Genomic DNA, 23160 nt, shown 5'->3' on the forward strand with positions numbered 1-23160 from the left:
GATATGCAAGTACGAGGTCGAACTCACAAGAATTGATAAAAACAACTTAATTAATTAAATTGCACTAAACCTAATTAAACGAACAATTGATTAATTTGAGTTAAAGAAAACTTATATCGCAAGAATTAAAAGAAAGAAAAATAAAACACTCAACAAAGATATAATTTAAAAGAAATCAGGTTATGAAGATCTAAGGTTATGAATCCACCAATGACAATCCTATTTCCTTTTCTTAGAGCCAATTACTATCCAATTATGATGCCAATGTTAAAGTTTGTTCTTTCTAAAGTATGAAGTAAGTCTGTCAAGGTCATAAATCGTGTATCCCTATATGCAATTCTACCTTGTCAAGGTGTTAAAATTTAACATATAAGACCCCATTAAGATTAGAAGAATTCAATCAACCAAGTAGGACTAGTGGATGGGGTTTCTCTCCTAGCTATCTACTTTTCTTAATCTTAGTTCCAATAAACCTCGTGGATGGCGTTTCTCTCCTAAACAAACTAGGAAAGAATGCTTCTTTGAATGGGAGACACACCAGCTGACTTGCAAAAAATCTTTGGGATCATTCCACTTCCTAAAAAAATCTGGAAAAACATGAGAAACGTAGATTTATCTCTAAGATTTCCAGGGATATAATACACGTCACTTAGAAAAATCGAGAAAGTCTTCAAATATTCAATCTCCCATAGTAGCACAATTTTGATGGGATTGTATCTTAGGCTGTCTTGACTTGCAATTCTAGAACAATTGGCTTCATAAAAAATTATGAAAATTTGACACAATGATCTTCAATGTCTTAGCTTTTTCTCCAATTGGCCCTGTACTATTGCATAGTTTTAGCAATTGGATTTCACTCAACACTTACGAAATGACTCCTCCCACCATATTATGATGTTGCCCAAGTTTTGGGCTCAACCCGATATCGACTGGTGAAATAAATTGGACGCTTCAAGTTCGTACGAAGTTCGTTCTACAAATGGAGTAGTTGGTGTATTGCATAGTTGTAGTGATTGGATTTCACTCAACACTCACCAAATGACTCCCCCCACCATATTATGATGTTGCCCAAGTTTTGGGCTCGATCCAAAATCAATAAATCAAAGAAATTGGACACTTCAAGTAAGTACAAAGTTCGTATTGTAAATGGAGTGGTTCATGCATTGCATAGTTTTAGTGATTGGATTTCACTCAAAACTCACCAAATGACTCCTCCCACCATATTACGATGTTGCCCAAGTTTTGGGCTCAACCTGATATCAATTGGTCAAAGAAATTGGACACTTCAAGTTCGTTCCATAAATGGAGTGGTTGGGGTGTTGCATAGTTTAAGAGATTGGATTTCACTCAAAACTCACCAAATGACTCCTCTCACCTTATTATGATGTTGCAAAAGTTTTGGGCTCAACCCGATATTGAATGGTCAAACAAATTGGACACTTCAAGTTCGTACAAAGTTCGTTACGTAAATGGAGTGGTTGGTGTATTGCATAGTTTTAGTGATTGGATTTCACTCAATACTCACTAAATGAGTCCTCCCACCATATTATGATGTTGCCCGGGTTTTGGGCTCAACTCAATATCGATTGGTGAAAGAAATTAGACACTTCAAGTTCGTACGAAGTTCGTTCCATAAATGGAGTAGTTGGTGTATTGCATAGTTTTAGCAATCCGATCTCACTCAAAACTTACCAAATGACTCCTCCCACAATATTATGATGTTGCCCAAGTTTTGGGCTCGATCCGAAATCAATAGGTCAAAGAAATTGGATACTTCAAGTTCGTACGAAGTTCATATTGTAAATGGAGTGGTTTGTGTATTGCATAGTTTTAGCAGTTGGATTTCACTCAAAACTCACCAATGACTCCTCCCACTATATTATGATGTTGCCCAAATTTTTGGCTTGATCCGAAATCGATAGGTCTAAGAAATTGGACACTTCAAGTTCGTATGAAGTTTGTTCCGTAAATGGAGTGGTTGGTGCATTGCATAGTTTTAGTGATTGGATTTCACCCAAAACTCTCCAAATAACTCCTCCCACAATATTATGATGTTACCCAAGTTTTGGGCTCGATCCGAAATCAATAAGTCAAAGAAATTGGACACTTATGTTCGTACGAAGTTCGTATTGTAAATGGAGTGGTTGGGGTATTGCATAGTTTTACCGATTGGATTTCACTCAAAACTCACCAATGACTCCTGCCACCATATTATGATCGTGCCCAGGTTTTGGGTCCAATCCGAAATCAATAGGTCATACAAATTGGGTACTTTAAGTCCGTTCGATGTTCGTACCGTAATTGGAGTGGTTGGTGACAGGACCTGACCCAAATTTCACTTTGGAATCTGAGCCGAACCCTGTGCGTGTTCGACACCTGGTGGGAGCCATGCACAAATGACCCAATGCCCTTCTAACTAGAAACCAAATTTTCTACCAGTTTGACTTCTACCAAAAATTCGGCAGAGTCACCCTTGTAAATTTGCTCGTTTTCCCAAATTTTTACCTGTATAAAACATAATTTTTATAATCCCAACATTCAGCATGCACAATAATACCATTCAAGCGACCAACATCAATTTATTATGGCCTCAGGCCTCTCTGACCCAAATAAATGTTGTGTCATCTAAAATTCATCTCAACTTTTAGATCAATAATAATACATTAGCAATTTCAAACACACTAACTCGTGGCTGCACCTTATAACATTAGATTGCCTACATACCCTTATTGAGGGATTAAGCCACACGTAGTTCTTTTAACTCTTTAACATGCACATACAAATCTTTATTATTGTTAAATATAGCAAAATAGCTGCAAATCAACCCAAGTCTTATATTAATGATATATTCAATAACCTTCCCAAATTCTGCAGTAAACTTTCCAACTTTCCCTATTCTCAAAACAACTCATACTCATAGCATAGATAAACCACTTACTGGACTTCCTCTAATTCATGAATAGGGATGTCAAAAATCCCCGCCGGGGCGGGTCCCTGTCGGGTCCCCGACCCTAATGGGGGGAGATTTCAGGGCCAAACGGGCATTGGGTACGGGGATCCCCGAACTTGAAAAATCCTCGACAGGTATGGGGAGGGGATGGTATTGGCGTCCCCATCCTCGAACCCGACCCGAAAATATATATGTTTATATTTAAATAAATAAATATATAATTATAATATTTATGTTTAACCCTAAGTTAACTTCCCTCTCCTAATTCTTCCTACTCTTCTATGGAATTTTATATTGATGTGATTTTGAATAGTTGAGTTGAACTTTTTAGTTAATTTGGATGTGTTGAATGAAAATTTAATATGAAACTTAATGTTAAAATGTATGATAAATATTTTTTATGCAAAAAAAATTGGGGATTTGGGGCGGGTATGGAGGATAGTCCCCTAACGGGTACGGGGACAGGGATTCCCCGAAACCTATTAAACGATGGAGAGCGGGGACGGGGATGGTATTGTCGTACCCGGCCCCTACCCGACCTGTTGCCATCCCTATTCATGAATCCATTGATGTATCACTGGCTTGGATTATCATATATATATATATATATAATAAAAATAAAAATAAAGATACAAATAAACAAACACCGTCGAAAACATTTTTAACCTTCCCTTCGAAACTTACATAAAACTCAATTATAAATACATATATATTTATAAAGATCTATAATTAACTTTTTATAGAATTGTAGGGAAACGAGAAAATTATTAAAATAACATTGATCAAGTGAAATCTTAATGCCAGCGACAACAACTTACTGAAATATAGGTTCTTCTCTTTAACTTATAAGTCAAACTCATAACTTAAGAAATTGGTTGTAATTTATATAAAATTATTTATCTTAGAAAACTCTCCACCCGGACGTACCCCCATCCATATTCCGTCAATTCCATTAGTACCGTCAATTCTAGTATTATTCCGTCAATTCCAAATATCTCGTCAATTCCATATATCTGTCAATTCCATCCTCGTAGGCCTCGGAAACACAAAGTTAACTTAGTCGCATTCCTCGCAGGCCTCGGAGACACCAAGTCAACTCGAGCCGCATTCCTCGCAGGCCTCAGGGGACCATTAGTCAGCCTGAGCCGCATTCCTCGCACCACACGATTCAAGCGTCCCCGAAACTCGTGGGGCATTGTCATAAATGACAAATCCGTTTCCAAAGACAACTAAGGGGGGGGGGGGGGGGGGTACTCCTGAGGTAGGTTTGAAAACCATATTCTGAAACTTATCTCGAAGTTCCTCTTATTTCACAAGCCTTACTTATATTCTCTTCTCAATTTTCCAGAAATCAGTTCTCAATATTGCATAATCTCCAATTATCAACAATACCCTTTAGGTTTACCATTACATACTATAATGCACTTCCAAATACAAAATAACATAAATATATATATATATAATTTAGCAATCTATATATATATATATATATAATCATACATACTAACTCCATAGTCATATAATTTCAAAATAAGTGATATGGTAATTTAATCCATGAAATTAATGTTATTACTAACCAATGAACACTCACACGTGTTTTCACATGAATTCCATAAAATACCGTATTCCACAATGAAAACATTATGCTTCCATACAAAACCTAAAACCATTCAATCCATATACTTAATTTATAAACGTAATAATATTAATTAATGAAGAAATAATAACCTCCAGAGAAACTCCCATAACTTCAATTATTGATGCACTGTCCAAGAATTTCTATAGGATACTATAAAACAATCCTCTAACCTGAGCAGGGTCAAAATAACCTAACTTCCGGTGAAGATTACCCAGTCGTTCTAACACTTTTCGAAGGATACACTACCTTGGAAGACTCATGGTCAACAAAGGGATCAAACTGCCTAAACTTAGTCAACCGGGCCCAGGACCTCCGATCACAAATTCGGGAGTTCTTATAGGTTCAGCATACTCTTCTAAACCCGCCCTACAAGTTTGGTCTGTATCCGGGACTCCGATTCACGATCCGTCAAATCCTATACGATCCTAAAAATATGAGGTACAACATACGTGAGTTTGAGTTCGATCCAACGGTCTGAACCTATCGAACTCGGAAATCGCACAATAGGCGAAATCCGTTCGAGGCTCAAACGGTATCCGAATTGGAATCCGAACACACCTACGCGCTCGTGACCACTAGAAGATCACATCTGGGCACGATTGGAGCCACTTTTGTTCTTGGTCATACCCCGAAAAATGACCGGAAGTGGCTGTAATTTCATCCCGAAATTCGGCCAAACTTTAGGTCGAAAATCAAGTCACCTACGCTAAAAATTGATCCAATCCTACCCAACCATCAGTTAGAGCACGAAAAATAGGTGAGAAACCATACCTTACTCGTCAGATTTGGTGGCCGAAGGAGGGAGAACTAATTTGGAGAAGTTTGAGCAAAACCCGGCTCGTTTTGCGGTGGTTCTGGCGGATTTGCAAGTGGCTGACGGCGGAAATGGACAGGTGTGAGACGACGGGGTTGAGCCGGTCCGTTTGGCTCTGGTGACGTGGCCTCTAGTGGCCGGGAGCGACGGCTGCCATGGGAGGGGGGGTGCCGGCTGAAGCAAAACGAAGGGGGGAGGGGGGTTCCTGGTCGCGGGGAGAGAGAGAGAGAGAGAGAGAGAGAGAGAGAGAGAGAGAGAGAAAAGGAGAAGAAAAAATAAATAAATATTTGACTTTTGCAAAATTTCAATTTTGCCCCTCTAAGTATTTTGATTGTATCTTCCTTAATACAACTCGGATTTGAGCCCACTACGTGTCTACGGACTCGTTTCGATGTGATCTACGCAATGGTATAGTCGGAATTCCTGAATTCCTTCCAGAACTTAAAATGACCCTTTTGGCCCTTTTAATATTAATTAATATTTTAATTTTCAAAAACCTTAATTAATTCAAAAAAAAACATTTTATTTTATTATTTATTTCAATTAATTTTCTCATTTAAACTTATTTCCTCTTATTTTAATTATTTAACCTTCCTCGAATAAAAAGTCAACTCTTAAATCCTTTAAATATTCCCGGGGTGAAATTGTCTTTTTCTTGAATAATTTAATATTTAACTATTAATTTAGGACCGGGTTGTTACAGGTTGGTGTATTGCATAGCATTAGCTGTTGGATTTCACTCAAAACTCACCAAATGACTCCTCCCACTGTATTATGATGTTGCCCAAGCTTTGGGCTAAATCCAATATCGATTGGTCAAAGAAATTGGACATTTGAAGTTCGTATGAAGTTCGTTTCGTAAATGGAGTGGTTGGTGTATTGCATAGTTTTAGCGATTGGATTTTACTCAAAACTCACCAATTGACTCCTCTCACCTTATTATGATGTTGCCCAAGTTTTGGGCTCGATCCGAAATCAATAGGTCAAAGAAATTGGACACTTCAAGTTCGTACGAAGTTCATATTATAAATGGAGTGGTTGATGTATTGCATAATTTTAGCGATTATTTTACTCGGCCACATACTAAATTTGAGTCTAACGATCAATTTAATTGTCGTCACTCTTATATATACTCGGAGGGTTGTAAGTAGAGCCACCGCACACAAAATCAAGACCGACACTCATTAACCATGGGGATTCATCTTAAGAGTCAACTTTTAATTCATTACAAGTATGATTTATTTAGTGGCCATACTCAATTATTGGTCACTACAACCCAAAGAATTAGTGACTTCATGTGTGTGGTCACTAATAAAATCACTCTCAGTGACCACAACTTTGGTCATTAAAGGGCGACAATTTGGTCACCAAAACATGCATTTTGGTCACTAAAACAAGGTCACGTGCCCATATTGCTGACCAAACTGGTTGGTCACTAAATGTCTATAGAACAATTGCTGACTAATTAGATTCATTTACTTTGTTCTTTATTAAAACTATAAAATCACATCATACAGTCTACTAAAGATAAAATTTTGATACCTAAAAAAAATGTAAAAAATAACAAAATGGGCATCATATATCATTTATAAAAAAAAACTATATATATATCAACATTCCTCCAACAAATTCACAAGACACATATCTCTCACAAACAAAATCTAAAAATAAATTGATAAATGTATTCCGCATCTTGAATTAGTAGGAAGTTTCTCCATTGTTGAGATGGCCCCTCTTGATGCTTTTGCTGTGTAATGCTCATGAGCTCATTCCTACAAACACAACCAAATACAATGAACCTACTGCTCGAAAAACCCTTCTCTATTGTCTACCACACACATATTTTAGCTAAACATGCAACAAGGAGAAACAAAAAGGAAAAAACAAAACATCAACAAGACAAACTAATAAGACTGGATCATCATCTTAACAAATAGAAAGAGAGAACCATTAAACTAAAAGAAAAATTCATGAGTGAGACACAGAGAGAGAGAGAGGGAGAGAGAGAGAGCAACTAAAAGATAATATTGAAGATAAAGTCAGCCAAAAAAAAAACCTGGAAACTTGAACCATAGAAAACAATTGTAGTAAGATAATATTGAAGATAAACTTTGCTGATATACTAGAAACTTAAAAATGAAGCTAGCCAAATTAAATCTGATGGGTTTATATTACCATAGAAAACAATTGTAGTAAGATGAGAGTTGTAAGCTAACCCCATTGACGATGAAGTCGAGGATAACTGATCCAGGATGACCAAGCCTGCATACCCAAATAAAACATTGTTTTACTTCCTTGAACTAATAATATATATGCAAAACTATAACTAATTATGTCCAAATGACATACCCATTGTAGGCTTTGAATGCCATGTTCTGATAGCCAGTTGAACTCAAAGTCTGCGAAGATTTCTCACCAAACTTATAAGGAACCACATCATAACCTATAATAAATCATGTCAATAATTATCTTCAACAGACAAACATGTATAGGTTAGGTTATAAATTTCACAGCAGAACCTACAGAAAAAGAAGATGCTAGAGCCAATGATGTAAAAGGCATATAAAACTAACAATATATGTGTATAAGAGGTCATCATGATTACCTTTTCCATGGCATAACAAAAGCGGCAAGGAGGCAGCATGCACTTAGATTGCATGGGTATGGATTACCATTCCCATATTTTCTTAGAGTAAAGCAAGTCGCAGAGTATAGGGCACACTACTACAAAAAGAGAAAAAGACGACGGCATAACATAAAACCGTCGTTGTATTTAAACCAACAACGGTATAAAAAAAAACCGTCGTGGATAAGTGTCTTATTGTTGAATATTTTTAAAAGACGACGTATACAAATAAAAAAGCGTCGTTTTTTTAAAAAGGATTTCTTCAGAGTTAAAATCTGACCAAAAAACAACGACAACAGGTATGAATTCACTGACGTAGAAAATAAAGACGACAGTTCACCAAAAAACCTGCCGTGTTAACTCCTAACTAAACACGACCAACTGTTCTTAATCCGCGTCGTATAATATAACGGAATCCACGTCTGTATACTACGACGGTGCCTTCTCTGTAAACCGCCGTCTTAATTTTTATAGTAAATTGAGCTTAGACCCATAAAATTCATTTGTAATCACCTACAACCCTTTCCTTTATTTTTCTATTTAAAATACCCAATTTTTTCAAGTAAAACCCGCTGACTAGGATCCAAGTAAGCAAGTTACCTAATCTAGCTTAAAATCTGATTTATTCTATTTTTCGGATTCCAAAACTACCCGTATTTACAAGTTAACGTGTTATGTGGAGGTGTAACTAATGACACACGTTGAATTTGGAAAGATCTTGAAATGGTTGTAATGGATGTAGGAATTAATTTAGAAACTGATTTGAAATTAAATATTAAATTCAACATTAACATATTAGAAACGTTTTGGTTTATTTTATGACAAAAAAAAAACGTTTTGGTTTATTAAATAAATGTGTGTTGTTGTTTTCCTTTTATGAATTATACTACTAGTAATCTATTTTATTATAGTTTTATGAATTTTTTTTTTTTAAATGAACCTATTTTTTCTCTAAATAATGTACCTATTTTTTTTCTCTAAATTATGTACGCTTTTTTCTCTGAATAAAGTACCTATTATTTGTTTTATGAAAAACAATTTTTTTAAATGAACCTATTTTCTCTCTCCAAATAATGTACCTATTTTTTTCCTCTAATAATATACCTAGTAAAACAATGTACGTATTTTTTTAAATGAACCTATTTTTCCTCTCCAAATAATGTACCTATACACATTTATAGGTATATTGTAAAATAATTTACCTATGGGTAAATAATGTACCTATATTTTCTATAAATTATTGTGTATCTATTTTTAATTTATGAAAAATGTACGGAAATTTCAATTACAAAGTAACTGACTTAGTTTTTTTTTTTTTTTTTAAATTTGGTAAATAATATACCTATATTTTATTTAAATCATATATTTATATTTTATATGTATATATTTATATTTATATTTTTTTATAGGTACATTATTGGATATGTAATTTACAGATATTTTTTTTGGTTTGCAATTTTAGGGGGCGATATGTGAGAGGGAATGACAACCAAAAGAAATGGGGTGATTGATATGCTATTAATAGGGAGTGTTAATTACAATTATGACAATTAATGAAATGCTTGAAATAAATTATAAATAAAATATGAAGTTTGGTGGCAACGATGTAAAAATACAGGAATACTACAACCTCTTATATCCTACTAGTCATTTAAATTTGAAATTGGGTTTTACACATAGATTTATAGAATGATGGGTATATGTCTAGGAAATAGAAAATGTAGGGATCTATATTGAACAAGCCCTAATTTTTATTTCTTTTTAAGATTTAATTATTTTTTAATTTTGGTGGCCTACGAAAATTAAAATGAGATCCCAAGAGGTATGATATCTTACCATTGAGATCTTTGGATCCTGATCATAATCGAACCACCACAGTGAGAAAGACAAAATCCAAAAAGAAACCAGAACTGAACTGACCACTGCAAGCTTTGAGAAAGACAATGTTTTGAAAGTTAATGATGTGTGTGTTTTGGTGTCTTTGAGATACACCAAAACGCATACATCATTAACATCCAAATTATTGTCTTTGAGATGTGAGAGAGAGTGATGATGTATGTGTGTATGTGAGAGAGGAAGACGAGCCTCCAGAGAGACCAGAAGAACTTGGAACCCTAAATGAAAACTGAAATTGAAAGAAAGAGTCAAATTTATACAATAAATCTTTTAAACTTACGGCGGTGCTTATAGACATACAGCCGTGTAATTTAAAAAACCACGTCGGTTATTCTTTAATGGAATCCACGTCGTATAATGTAATGTAATACACGTCGGTATATTACAAAAAAACGACGTGTTAAATAATATACCATGACGCGAGAGATTAATTTATCGACTTATTATTTTGGAGTATACTACGACGGTACCTACAACACTACTGTCGTGTTTATTTACCACGTCCTAAGTTCAAATTACCGTCGTATTTTTTCAATTTATACGTCTGCCTTCTCTGTAAACCGCCGTCTTATTTTTATAGCTTTTTAAAATTAATTAATTTTTCTTTTGTTTTGTTAATATCTTTCTTAACACAAAACAAAATTTAATTCTCAATCCTCAACAACATTTTCATCTTAAAAGGCAAATCTCTTCGTGTTAAATATTGATCAATATTTACACAATATATGTACACAAATTTGGCAAATACATCGTGGTTTCTTTTCTGCCTTCACCCACAGCTTGTTCAACTGTTTCTTCCTCTCATATGCAAGCTGGGCCCTCTCCTTCCTCTTGTTCTCAAGCTCCTACATAGCCACAGATGAATATATAATAATTTCAGAAAATCAAAATCAACAAAATGTGAAAAGCTCACTCCTCGATTCCTGGTTACATTGTAGTCCCCTTTTCCACAGTGATCAACTTCAAAACTCCTGTGTAGCAAGGGTGGAACCAGCCTTAGAACCTGTTGTGGGTTGTGCCTTTGGGGTGGGGAGAGTGGGGGCTGGGAAGAAGCTGGGAGTGGGCTTGAGGTTCAAAATGAATAGACTTTTCTCTGATTTGGGAGGAACCCACTACAGCCACCACCTGAGTCCGTCTCTGCGAGTGTTTAGGGCTTTATCTTATCATAAGGAGCATCAGGAACACCCTCATATGCCTTCAAATGGGCAAGTGCGGCTGCAAACCCATGCAGGTTCTAAGGCTGGTTCCACCCTTGCTACACAGGAGAATGTAGCAAACCCATGCTTGGTCTTGTGAGGAATCATTCTGCAAACCCATTTGCTTTCAGAAAGACAATTTCTTGTGAGGAATCATTCTGCAACCCTAATTGAAAACTGAGAGTTAAAAAACGCGTGAAAAAATCATATTTAAACAAATTATCGTAAATATCCACGTCGGTTCTAATATACATAGCGACGTCATATTTGAATAATCAACGTCAGTTTAGATAAACAAGCGCCGTCATAACTACATCGGAAATCCAAAAGTCATTTGGCGCGTATTAAAAAGAGAACGACGTCGTTTTCAGAACCACAAAGTAACCACGTCGGTTTATTAAAATACACAGTCGTTGAATTTCTAAGTACAACGTCAGTTTAGATAAAAAAGCACCGTCATAACCACATCGGAATTCCAAAAGTCGTTCGGCAGTTGTGATAACCACGTAAGTTATGAATTATTTACCGTCGTTATAACTTCATAATACGGCGGTTTTTAATAAAAACGTCGTTGTATTGAACTGTGGGAAAATATATAAACTTTTCGTCACCTGACCTAATATTCTACGTTTTTCTCTCACCGATAAAGTATCGTAGTTTCCCTCTCATTTCCCAAAAGCAGCATCATCGTCTGAATCTTCGTATTCATCTCCAAATCACCATCTTCGTCTTCATCTTCGTCGGAAGGAAACTTTCTTTGCACGCCAAAGGTTTTTTCTCACTCTCTTCCCTTTTTTTACATTTCATTTGAATGCCGTCGTTGTTTGGAAACAAGATTCTGTCAAATTGAGGAAATCTTTCACTGGTTTTTATTAAATACATAAGTCGATACTTTCACGACACCAAAAGACGACAGTTCTGTCTTCTTTTCGACGATAGAATGGACACATGACGGTGGTTAAAAACCGTCATGGTGTGACAATTAATATGTCGGTAACAAGATAAGACCGTCGTCTTATGGGAGAAGAACAATCGTTTTGTGTTTTTCTTTGTAAATTTTAAACCACGTCGGTTATTATGAGTAACCGACGTAGTGTATATACATTTACGTCATGAAAGATATAAAACCGTCGTCTTATTTCCATACATGGTCTAAGAGACTGTTTAATAGGACGTCGCTATTTTAGTGTTATCGTCGTTGTTTTGTTATTATTACGTTGTTTCTGTTTAATAACCGACGTTGTTTTCCTTGCAGATTAATTAAAAATGGTTTCGAAATCTCAAAACAAGGAAGCTCAAGCGTCAAAAGCCAAATCAGGTTCAAAGGCACAAGGGGATGAAGCCAAATTAGTTTCAAAGGCTCAAGTGGAAGAAGAAAAATCAACTCAAAGCAAACCCTCGAAGAGGATGAGATTTGCCTCAACCTTCGAGAAAGACTCGAGCACAACCACATTTGTTGAGGAGCCAAAATCCGGCCGCGGTATTAGCACAATGAGCCGTGTTGTGAAGAGGAAAATTGAGAAGGTTAAGCCTGTGGTTGAGTTCAATAAAAAGGGCAAACCACATGGCAATGCTGCTGTTGAGATGCAGTCTTACATTGGTGTTTTGGCACGCACCAGAGTCCCTCTTGTGGACAAGAAATGGGCTCAATTGCCCAAGGATGTGAGGGAGCAGATTTGGGAAGCTGTTCAAATGTCCTATGTTATTGGGGATAGGTACAAGAACATGGTCTTGTCGTCTGCCGCCAAAAAATGGAAGGATTTCAAGTATAACATAACTAAGCATTATATCCTTCCATTCGCACATGACAAGGAGAAGTTAAAAGAAACCCCTGCGCTTTATAAGTTCATAGAGAAATCGCAATAGGATGCCTTCGTAGCTTCAAGGTTAACCCCAGATTTTGAGGCTAAGCATGTTCAGCAGAAACAGAGGAGGGAGAAATTGGAGTACAACCATAGGTTGTCTAGAAAAGGGTATGTTGGTTTGGAGGACCAATTGGTAGAAACCATGCCCGATATTGAAGAAATCGATCGAGCTGTTTTATGGAAGAAGGCAAGAGAAGATAAAACTGGAAACATCCCTGATCCAAAGGTTGCAGAGAAGGCAAAAATAATCGTAAGTCTCACTAACTCTGTTCTAAATTTGAAAAACATAGTGTTTTATTTTGTTATAGACGTCATTTTTCTTTAAATAAGCGCCGTTATCAAATAAACACCACGACGGGCTTAATTTACCGACGTTTAAAAATGAATAGGATGTCGGTTTTTGAATAAAGTAGACGTCTAGATAGAATTAATACGACGGATTAAATTCCTCTATGAACTGCATTTTTGTTTTAAGTTTACTCATGCACACACTCTCCCTCTCTCTGTCTATTTCATTGAAATTTGTGGTGCACAATTTCTGGAAAAGAATGCATTTTTCAATCGAGTTTTTCACTTCTTCATTAAAATTTACGATGGTTTTATCTTATCTAGACGTTAGAATGTTTATACAACGACGGTAATTTTGTGCAGCAATATGAAATTAAGTCCTATGTCTGTTTGTTCAATAGTCCGTCGTCTTACTTTAAATACTACGACGGTTTTGATTTATGTTTAAATCTGTTTTATTTAGAATATACGACGGATTTTTATATACCGACGTTGTAAATTATAAACAACGATGGTATTTAAATACAGACGTTTTAAATACGTCAGTAATTTAAGAAAACCGTCGTTGTTTATAATTTACAACGTCGGTATATTTATCTGTTTTACACCCTGCTCAGTTTCTAACAATCTCTCTTTCTCTCTTTTAGGATGATTTGCAAAAGCAAGTCTCCGAAGGCACTCTGACTGTCTCCGGGACCAATGATGTCTTGACTCTTGCTTTGGGAACCCCCGAGCATGGTGGGAGAGTCAGAGGAGTTGGTGCTGGCGTTACCCCAACTCAGTTCTTCAATTTGCCGAAACAGCAGAGAGTGAAATTTGGTGACAAATTGAAGGAAAGTGTGAGGGAGGCAGTTAGAGAAGAGACCTTGAGGATTGAGGCGAAGTCAAGGGAAAATATAATGGAAGCAGTCAGAGCAGAGAGGGAGGCTATGTTGGCATATTTCCGTCAACTAGTTCCTAATTTTGATCCCGGCCAAATGCTCAAAACCCCAATTCCTCCAATTACTTTACCCCCTCAAGATCAAAGCCCAAAAAATCCAATGTCTGATAAGGCAAGCTGCTCTGGGGCCACTGGTATCAGACCCCTGGCTTTGGAATTAGAAGATCCAAAGCCTGAAGCTGATACTGTTGGAAAACAGACAGAGGACACAGTAAAATCTTTGCTATTTTCTATTTCTGCCTTTTAAATTTTAAATAGACGTCGCTCCTTTTAATATCCGACGGTAAAATTTAAAATAACGACGGTTTATATGCCTTTTTCTTACAAGACGCGTCGTTTTTAGTTAAATACCATGACGCTTTTACTTGTTTTGCAAATTATTGGACATTAAAAATAACGACTGTGTTTTCTGCCGTCGTCTAACTCTTTTATAAACCGTCGTCTATTTCATGATTTCATTAACTGCATTTTAATTAGACGACCTTTCTATAGTATAGCGACGTTATAAAATCCACACAACGACGGTTATTTATTTACCGACGTGTATAACATTTCCTCCGTCAGTATTTACTAGAAACCATCGTTTATATTATATACCACGCCTGTTTTTTGGGTTTAGTTAGACTCGTTTATTTTAGTTCACACACAAACTAACTTATATTTCTTTATTTCTTTCTTGTAACAGGATCTCTCAAAGCTAGACATGCCACCTCCTCTGTTAGCCTTATGCCAACACGTCCAGACCAAGTTGTTGCCTACTAAGGAGGCTGTGACAGTTCACATGCCCAAGGAAGTGTTTGGCTTTGAGCATGATACCTTCCTCTTACCTGAAAATATTTTGCAGTTTGGTTTCATGGTTGAGATTGGAACCACAGTGATATCAGTATACATGAGGTAAATTAAAATCCCATTTTGTTTTACATTTCCCTTTCTTTTAAATTAAAATCTCATTTAATTGACTTTCATATATTTAGGTTCCTATTTGACTATTTAAAAATGGCAAATATGGTAAACCTTGTTGGCCTCGTGGACTCTGGGCTAGTGAGCTCTCAATCTGGATCAATATCAGATAGAATCAAAAACCTGTCAAACCGCCTGAACACAGCATATGGGAATCAATTTTTCTTGGTCCCTTATAATCCAGGGTTAGTACCATTTAAAGTATTTTTCTAAGCTTGTAATATTTTTCTTTGTAGTACTATTTAACCTATATGAATCATTATGTGCAGGGGTCATTGGGTGATGGTAATTGTGAGACCAGCAACGAAGACTGCCTATTACATGAATTCACTGCCAAAACGCATGGTTGACGATGACATGAAAAATATAGTGAATACGTAAGTTGATTTCTTCTGATCTAAGATTTTTTTTCCTTTAAAGTATTTAAATATACGACGATTTTTAATAATACCGACGTTATAATGAACATATAACGACGGTACGTTATTACCGACGTGTTAAATAATTTATTACGTCCGTATTTTCTTAAAAACGTCGTTTCAATCATACTACCACGTCGTTTGGGTTTTATTTAAGAACTTTTTAATTTTTTCTGCTCAATTTTTTGTTATACGACGTTTTACTCTTACCGACGTTATAATGTTATACAACGACGGTAAGTTTTTACCGCCGTTTGAAACAAAATATCACGTCTTTTTTTAAAAAACTCCGTCATTTTGATTGATTTACCACGACGGTTACTATTTGTATTTAAATTTTTTGTTTTGTCATTAACACCCTTTGTTTTCTTGTATAACAGTTCAATTAAAATGTTTAACATTCATATAAACAAAAATTCACGTAAACAGCAGGCCATTTGGAAAAATCTACACAGCACTCCTGAACAACCAACAAGTGTAGAGTGTGGCTATTACGTGATGCGATTCATGAGAGATATAATTCATGATCCTGACCTAAATTTCGAGAAGGTAAAACACAAAATTTTAGATATACTTTCTTTATTTTACTACGTCAGATTTTTGTTTAAAACCGTCGTTTGTATCATTATAACACGTCGATTTTTTGGTTTATTTTGCAATTTGAGAAGAAAAATGATAAAGTTCAGTATAAACAAAAGGATATTGACGAAGTTAGGCATGAATGGGCAGAATTCGTGAACAACTTCTTACCGAAGGATAATTGATGTACATAAATATTTATGAACAATGTTTAGGTTTATTTTAGTTTATTTTAGTTTATTTAAAATGTACATAAATATTTTGTTGTAATCAAGCGAACCAACATAAAAAAAATTAAATTTTGTTTTAAAACTTGTTTAGTTACCAAACATCGACGTCTGATTCTAATTTACACGTCTCATACGTGTACACAATGGTCGTCTTAATGTAACTGGAAATATAACATCGACGGCAATTCTTAAAAACGACATGTAATAGTCATAAAAACGACGGTTTATAATTAATTCATCTTGTATAAATGAATTTTGTACTTATATACTACGTCGGTTAGTATAACCTTATCGACGTCTTAATAATATACAAAGGCGGATATTCTTAAACATACGCCTTTGTATATTTAAACAACGTCGGTTATATACACTAAAATGACGTGGTAATACGATAATCTACGTCGGTTATCCAAAAAAAGACGTCGTTTTCTATTAGTTTCAACGTCTAATAATGTTATGACGTCAGTTTGTGATGTTTAACGTCGTTGTAAAAGCATACAACGTCGGATAGGTCATTTTTCATTTAATTTTTAATGACTTATATTTTATTTAATTCCATATTAAATTCAAAACTAAATCCAAAAATTAAACTGAAAACTACCAAGCATTGAAATATGGCCTGAAAAATGTAATTTTAGTTTTCAAAGTTCAAATGATAACAAAATTCAAACAAATTTAGAGACAAAGCATGGTACTCCTTATACTTTACATAACATAACCCTAAAGTTTATGTGATCCATTGGTGCCCATAAATTCAAAATTATGAAATCCATATTTTAGCCTACTATTGTAGAAGGCATTGTTGTAAGGAGTCCATAGCAATTTTCGGTTCATTTTTCTAATACTTGTGTATTTTTTTAAAATTATTGTAAAATTTAGGGTTTAGGGTTTTTTGAAACGACGCCGATTTTCTCCCGCTGTTTTTGGTCAACTACATAAACCAAGACTAATTGAATTCGGTTTACGACGTCGGTTATTAAATAGCGACGTCCGTTATGTTTACAACGTCGGTCTTAGTACCATTTAAAAACAACCGTCGTCGTTGAGAAACGCGGTACTTTAAAATTTTTGACCGCGACCTAATATTTTCAGAATTTTCCTTTAACCCTCAAATAGTTCATTCTCTCTCTTCAACATAAATTTGTCTGAAAGTTTTCGCTCTCTCTCAAGTAGTTGTTATGTTCTCCCAGCTCTCTCTCAATATCCATGTAAGTACAACTCTAGTCCCTTTAACCCTAATTCTCTCAGCTCTCTCTCAAAGCATTGGGTACGTAGATTCTTAATTGGTAGCTATATTAGGGTTCTTTTATGTTTTGGTGTTTGCATTCTTGTAATAATTGCTCTCTGTGTTGTTCATTTACTCCCGTCGTCTGAGTTTTAAGCCACAACTGGTAGCCTAAAGACGACTGTTTCTCCATTAAACGTCGTCTTTAGGCTACCAGAACCCCGTTCAAATTTCTGGGTTTGGGTATCTTAATGACGACGGTGACTATAGATGCCGTCGTCTGAATTTATATTAAACGACGATTATTTTGTTCAAACCGTCGTCTTGTCCATGTTTTATATTTAATTTTCATTTTGTTCTCTGCTATTTGAATGAGGTAGTGTTTCATTGCTGGTCTTTCCCCTTTAATATATATATATATATATATATATATATTTTTTTTTTTTTATTTATATGAATTTTATAGAGTGTGAGATGGATAAGTCATTGATGCATGCGGATAAAAGATCGAAGGCATATGAGTTAGGGGTGGAAGGATTTTTGAATTTTGCGTCAGAAAATCTTGGAAATACAACTGAGATTCGTTGTCCATGTGTTAAATGTGGGAATATTCGATTGTTTGGGGTTGGAATTATAAGGGAACACTTATACTTTAATGGAATTGACCAAAGCTATAAGATTTGGAGATGGCACGGAGAACTTTGGGAATGGACTACCAATGCTAGTAGAAATGTGGAAGAAGATGAGCAAAGTAGGTTCAATTATGTTTCTAAAGAATTAGGGATGGATGATAATGATTTTGCCAATATTGGATCTTATCCTTATGAGTTTGCCAATGTGAGGATGGCGATGAACCCTTGTACCCTGGTTGCAGTAAGTACATGAAGTTGTCGGCTTTGGTGAAGTTATATAATTTGAACGCAAAACATGAGATGAGTGATGTTTGCTTTACAGAATTATTGATACTTCAAGGAGAATTTCTTCCAGAAGGAAATACACTACCTTCCTTTATGTACGAGGCAAAAAAGACTTTGTCTGCTTTAGGGATGAGTTATGAGAAAATCCACGCATGTCCCAATGACTGCATTTTGTATAGGAAGGAGTATGAGAATGCAATTAATTGTCCTAATTGTGGTATCTCAAGGTGGAAGGAAACCAAAGATGGGTTCTTGAAAGAGGGTGTGGCAGCGAAGGTGGTGTAGTATTTTCCTCAAATTCCAAGGTTTAAAAGGATGTTTCAATCACATAAGACAACTAAGAGTTTGACTTGGCATGCTGCAAGAAAATCAGTTGACGGTTATATGTCTCATCCAGCGGATTCCCCGTCTTGGAAACTTGTTGATGAAAAATGGCCCGACTTTGGTAATGAGCCAAGAAACTTGAGATTGGCTCTCTCATCTGATAGATTCAATCCCCACAGTTCTTTAAGTAGCAGATACAGTTGTTGGCCAGTTATGTTAGTTACATATAATCTCCCACCATGGCTATGCATGAAGCGGAAGTTCATGATGTTGACCTTACTGATTTCCGGTTCTAAACAGCCTGAAAATGATATAGACATCTACTTAGAGCCTTTGATTGATGATTTGAAATCTCTGTGGGATGGGATTAGAGGAGTGTATGATGCCCACATAGGAGAATACTTTACACTCAGAGGTGTATTATTGTGGACAATTAATGATTTTCCTGCCTATGGAAACTTATCTGGTTGTGTCGTTAAAGGATATAAAGCTTGTCCAATATGCGGCGATGATACACCTAGTCATAGGTTGAAAAATGGCCACAAAATTTGTTACATTGGGCATAGAAAGTGGTTACCAATCAATCATCCATATAGGAGGCAACGTGCAGCTTTTAATGGGAAACCTGAATATGGCATGCCTCCCGAGCCATTAACAGGAGAAGAAGTGCTGCATATGGTTTAAGAAATTAATTACATATGGGGCTCGAAAAATGGGGGAAGTGTTGGTGAGAATGGTGGTGACAGAGTTTGTTGGAAGAAGAAATCAAAATTCTTTGATCTCGAGTATTGGAAATACCTCCCTGTGAGACATGCCCTAGATGTTATGCACATTGAGAAGAATGTTTGCGATAGTATCATTGGTACATTACTAGAGATCCCCGGAAAAAAGAAAGATGGGATTGTTGCTCGGTTAGACTTATTGAACATGGGGGTAAAAATTGATTTGCAACCTGAGTATGGAGAAAGATGTACTCGCTTGCCTCCAGGGCCTTGGAATTTGTCAAGAGCAGAGAAGAGAGCGGTTTGCAATTCTTTTTATGGTATGAAGGTTCCTGAAGGTTATTCTTCAAATATAAAAAATCTTGTATCTTTAAAAGATTCAAGACTTCTTGGCCTTAAATCTCATGATTGTCATACTTTGATGCAACAATTGCTCCCTGTGGCAATTCGTTCTGTTTTGGAGAAGCCTGCAAGGTATGCAATAACTCGATTGTGCTTCTTCTTCAATGCTATATGTGCAAAGACGGTAGATGTTTCCAAGCTAGATAAGTTGGAAGAAGATGTAGTAGTTATTTTGTGTTTGCTTGAGAAGTACTTTTCCCCTTCATTCTTTGATATCATGGTTCATCTAGTAGTACATCTTGTCAGAGAAGTTCGTCTATGTGGGCCAGTATATTTTAGATGGATGTATCCGTTTGAAAGATATATGAAAGTGCTAAAGGGGTATGTTCAGAATCGTACTCGTCCCGAAGGTTGCATTGCTGAGCGGTATATAGCTGAAGAAGCTATAGAGTTTTGTACCGAGCATTTATCTTATGTTAGTACAGTTGGAGTGCCTTCAAGCTAGAATATGTGAGTTTCAAAGCCATTATCAGGTTGCACAGTGAGCTTAGTTGATATGGACTTGTTGAACTAGGCACATCTATATGTCTTGGAGAATACGGAGGAAGTCCTACCTTATATCGAGTACGTATGATTTTAATTTTTCATATGTAGCCATTTTAAATATTATTACTCTTTATGTTTATCTTATATACAAGGGACCGTAATGCGTGTTTTTTTCGTGTCAATTGTAGGGAACATATGATCCATATCAAGACCACTTATCCAAAATTTAGAACGAGAACAAAGTGGCTACAAGATAAGCACAATAGCACTTTCATTCAATGGCTACGCTTTAAGGTATATATGTTATTGAATGACATATTGAACTTATTTTAATTTTCTTTCTTTCTATATATATGTTAGATTGAATTAAGATATATGTTTAATTTGCAGGTTCAAAGTGAATTTAATGGGGAAGACAATAATGGCATATCAGAAAATTTGAGGTGGTTAGCAGCTGGTCCAAGCATGGCAGTGCCATCATATAGGAGCTATCTTATTAATGGTGTCAAATTTAACACCAAGGCACTAGATGATGTGCGAACTGTCCAAAATAGTGGAGTTTATTTACTTGCACATACTATGTAAGTTGCTAGTGCCAAGGATAAAAACCCTATTGTCTCCAATATGGGTTTTTATGGGGTTATTCAAGAAATTTGGGATCTTGACTACCAAAAGTTTAGAATTCCAGTCTTGAGGTGTGATTGGATAGATAACACTTCGAGCCTTGTAGTCGACGAACTTGGATTTACCCTTGTAGATCTTAGTAAAATTGGACATAGGAATGACCAATTTGTTATGGCTTCTCAAGTCAAACAAGTATTTTATGTTGATGACCCAATGCATCGTGGTTGGTCGGTAGTGTTATCAATGCCTAATAGAGAATATAATGATGTTATTGGTGATGATGTGCTAGGTGATATTAGAATTGAGTGTGAGCCATTTACTAGAGGGATACCAAATGTTGACACATTTGATGACCTAGTGGGTGAGTTTGGGAGTGAGAATATTAGAGATGGATGTGAAGATATATGGATTGATTGATTGTTGTAATGTATGACATTAGTTATGCAGTTAATTGTATGACATTAATTCATTGCTCTGTATATCATTTTAATTCCGATAACATTTTCATTATGCAGGCTTTGGGCACGACAAATCAAAAATTAAAAATAATCGGTTAAAGCTGAAAATACGACGGTCAAGTTACAAAAATCGCAAAAAGAGACGTCTACAAAACAACCAACGTCAGGTTTTCACAACCGACGTGGAATGACAACGCAAAAATGAAATAAAACCCGCCATTTGAAAAAGAAAACACGTCGGTTAATTAAAATTCATTTCAAAACGGTTAATAAATATTTACACAACCAAGCCCTTGGGGCCAAAACTCTGTAGAAAAATAAGCAAAAGAGAATAAACAAAACAAAAATTTTAACTTTAAAATTAAAAAAATAGAAATCAAACCTGGTAAATTGGTCTAATGTACCTTGAGACTTAAAAACATTTTTTGTCGTAGTGGCAGCTTGTGGAACCAGAGTATCAGTTCATGACTGCCTCTGCTACAGTGCTTCTTCTTTGTATCCAGATGAAAACGAGTTTAGATAGTTATTCTCTGCTTCTTCTTTACTATGCAATGCAACATATGTATGTAGATGATCTGTATGAGAGGGATATACCATTTATCTCATTCTAAAACACTCTAAAACAAGTTTAAAAATCATTAACAAAACATATTCTTTTAAGAGTAACAGAACATATTCTTATTTGCTCACCAAACTTGCACATCGGAAACACATAATCTCTTGAAGTACATATAATCAAACAGAACATATTCTTATTCATAATGAAAATCACAACCCAAACCAAATGACAGTTAGGAGAAACTGAGAATTTAGGAAATCGGGGCATGAAATTTTTGGGAGATAATCAAACTCAACGTCGAACTCAAAATCTAACTCAAATTGAAATCAAACTTGTATCAAAATCAATCGAAACCACAATTAAAAAATCGAAATGAAGCACAAGAATAGAGAGCGCACCTGGGTAATTGAGAGCAAAGAAGCTTCCAGATGAAACCTAGATGATTTCAGAGAGAGATTGAGGGAGATAGAAAACCATGTAGAGGGATAGAGATCGAAAGCTGACATTGAAACCACAGACAAATCGAAAGCTCACCTGAAATTAGGACAAAACCTAGAAATCAAAACCACAGAGACGAAGAGGACACTCGCTCGCTCGACAAAGAAGACGATTGCTGCTCGCTCTCGATGAAGAAGACGATCGCTGCTCGCTCTCGCTGAAGAAGACGGTCGGTGCTCGCTCGCTCTCGCCGAAGACGACGATCGGTGCTCGCTCGCTCAAGACAATCGTTCCAAAGTACTAGCCTCCTTTTTTTGGTAAAAATGTGTGATAGAAAAGAAGTAAGTCCACCGTTGCATATATATATTGGTCACTAATTAGGCAATTTAAGTTGTTTTCAGTGATTAAATTTAAATTAGTCACTATTTGTCACCAATTTTGGTTATTAAAAATTAAAAATTATGTCCCAATCATTTTAGAGACCATTTAGCATAATTAGTCACTAAATGCACACTATTTGTGACCATTGTAGATGTGGTCACTAAGAAATTGGTCACTACAGACCTTTTTTCTTGTAGTGCTGGTTTGTGGTGCAAAGGACAA

The 23160-nt window shown here is 35.8% G+C and overlaps 1 long non-coding RNA gene and 1 pseudogene across 8 annotated transcripts; one reads left to right on the top strand and one right to left on the bottom strand.

Annotated features, from left to right (window-relative positions):
• Positions 1 to 6996: 6996 nt before the first annotated feature.
• On the bottom strand, positions 6997 to 22897 carry LOC110769595 (uncharacterized). Of its 8 annotated transcripts, none has more exons than XR_015835950.1 (6): positions 22654 to 22897; positions 22518 to 22554; positions 21943 to 22135; positions 7753 to 7846; positions 7579 to 7665; positions 6997 to 7175 (listed from the first exon to the last, which is right to left on the bottom strand). It is a non-coding gene; the product is annotated as an uncharacterized LOC110769595 (long non-coding RNA). The 8 variants fall into 8 exon arrangements; XR_015835949.1 differs by having other exon boundaries at positions 7000 to 7175; positions 7620 to 7665; XR_015835951.1 differs by lacking the exon at positions 6997 to 7175 and having other exon boundaries at positions 7193 to 7665; positions 21965 to 22135.
• LOC148294187 (uncharacterized) lies at positions 18102 to 20566 on the top strand (annotated as a pseudogene).
• Positions 22898 to 23160: the final 263 nt, after the last annotated feature.

The sequence above is a fragment of the Prunus avium genome, chromosome 5, assembly GCF_965620075.1.
Source record: "Prunus avium chromosome 5, drPruAviu1.hap1.1, whole genome shotgun sequence".
NCBI classification, from domain to species: domain Eukaryota; kingdom Viridiplantae; phylum Streptophyta; class Magnoliopsida; order Rosales; family Rosaceae; genus Prunus; species Prunus avium.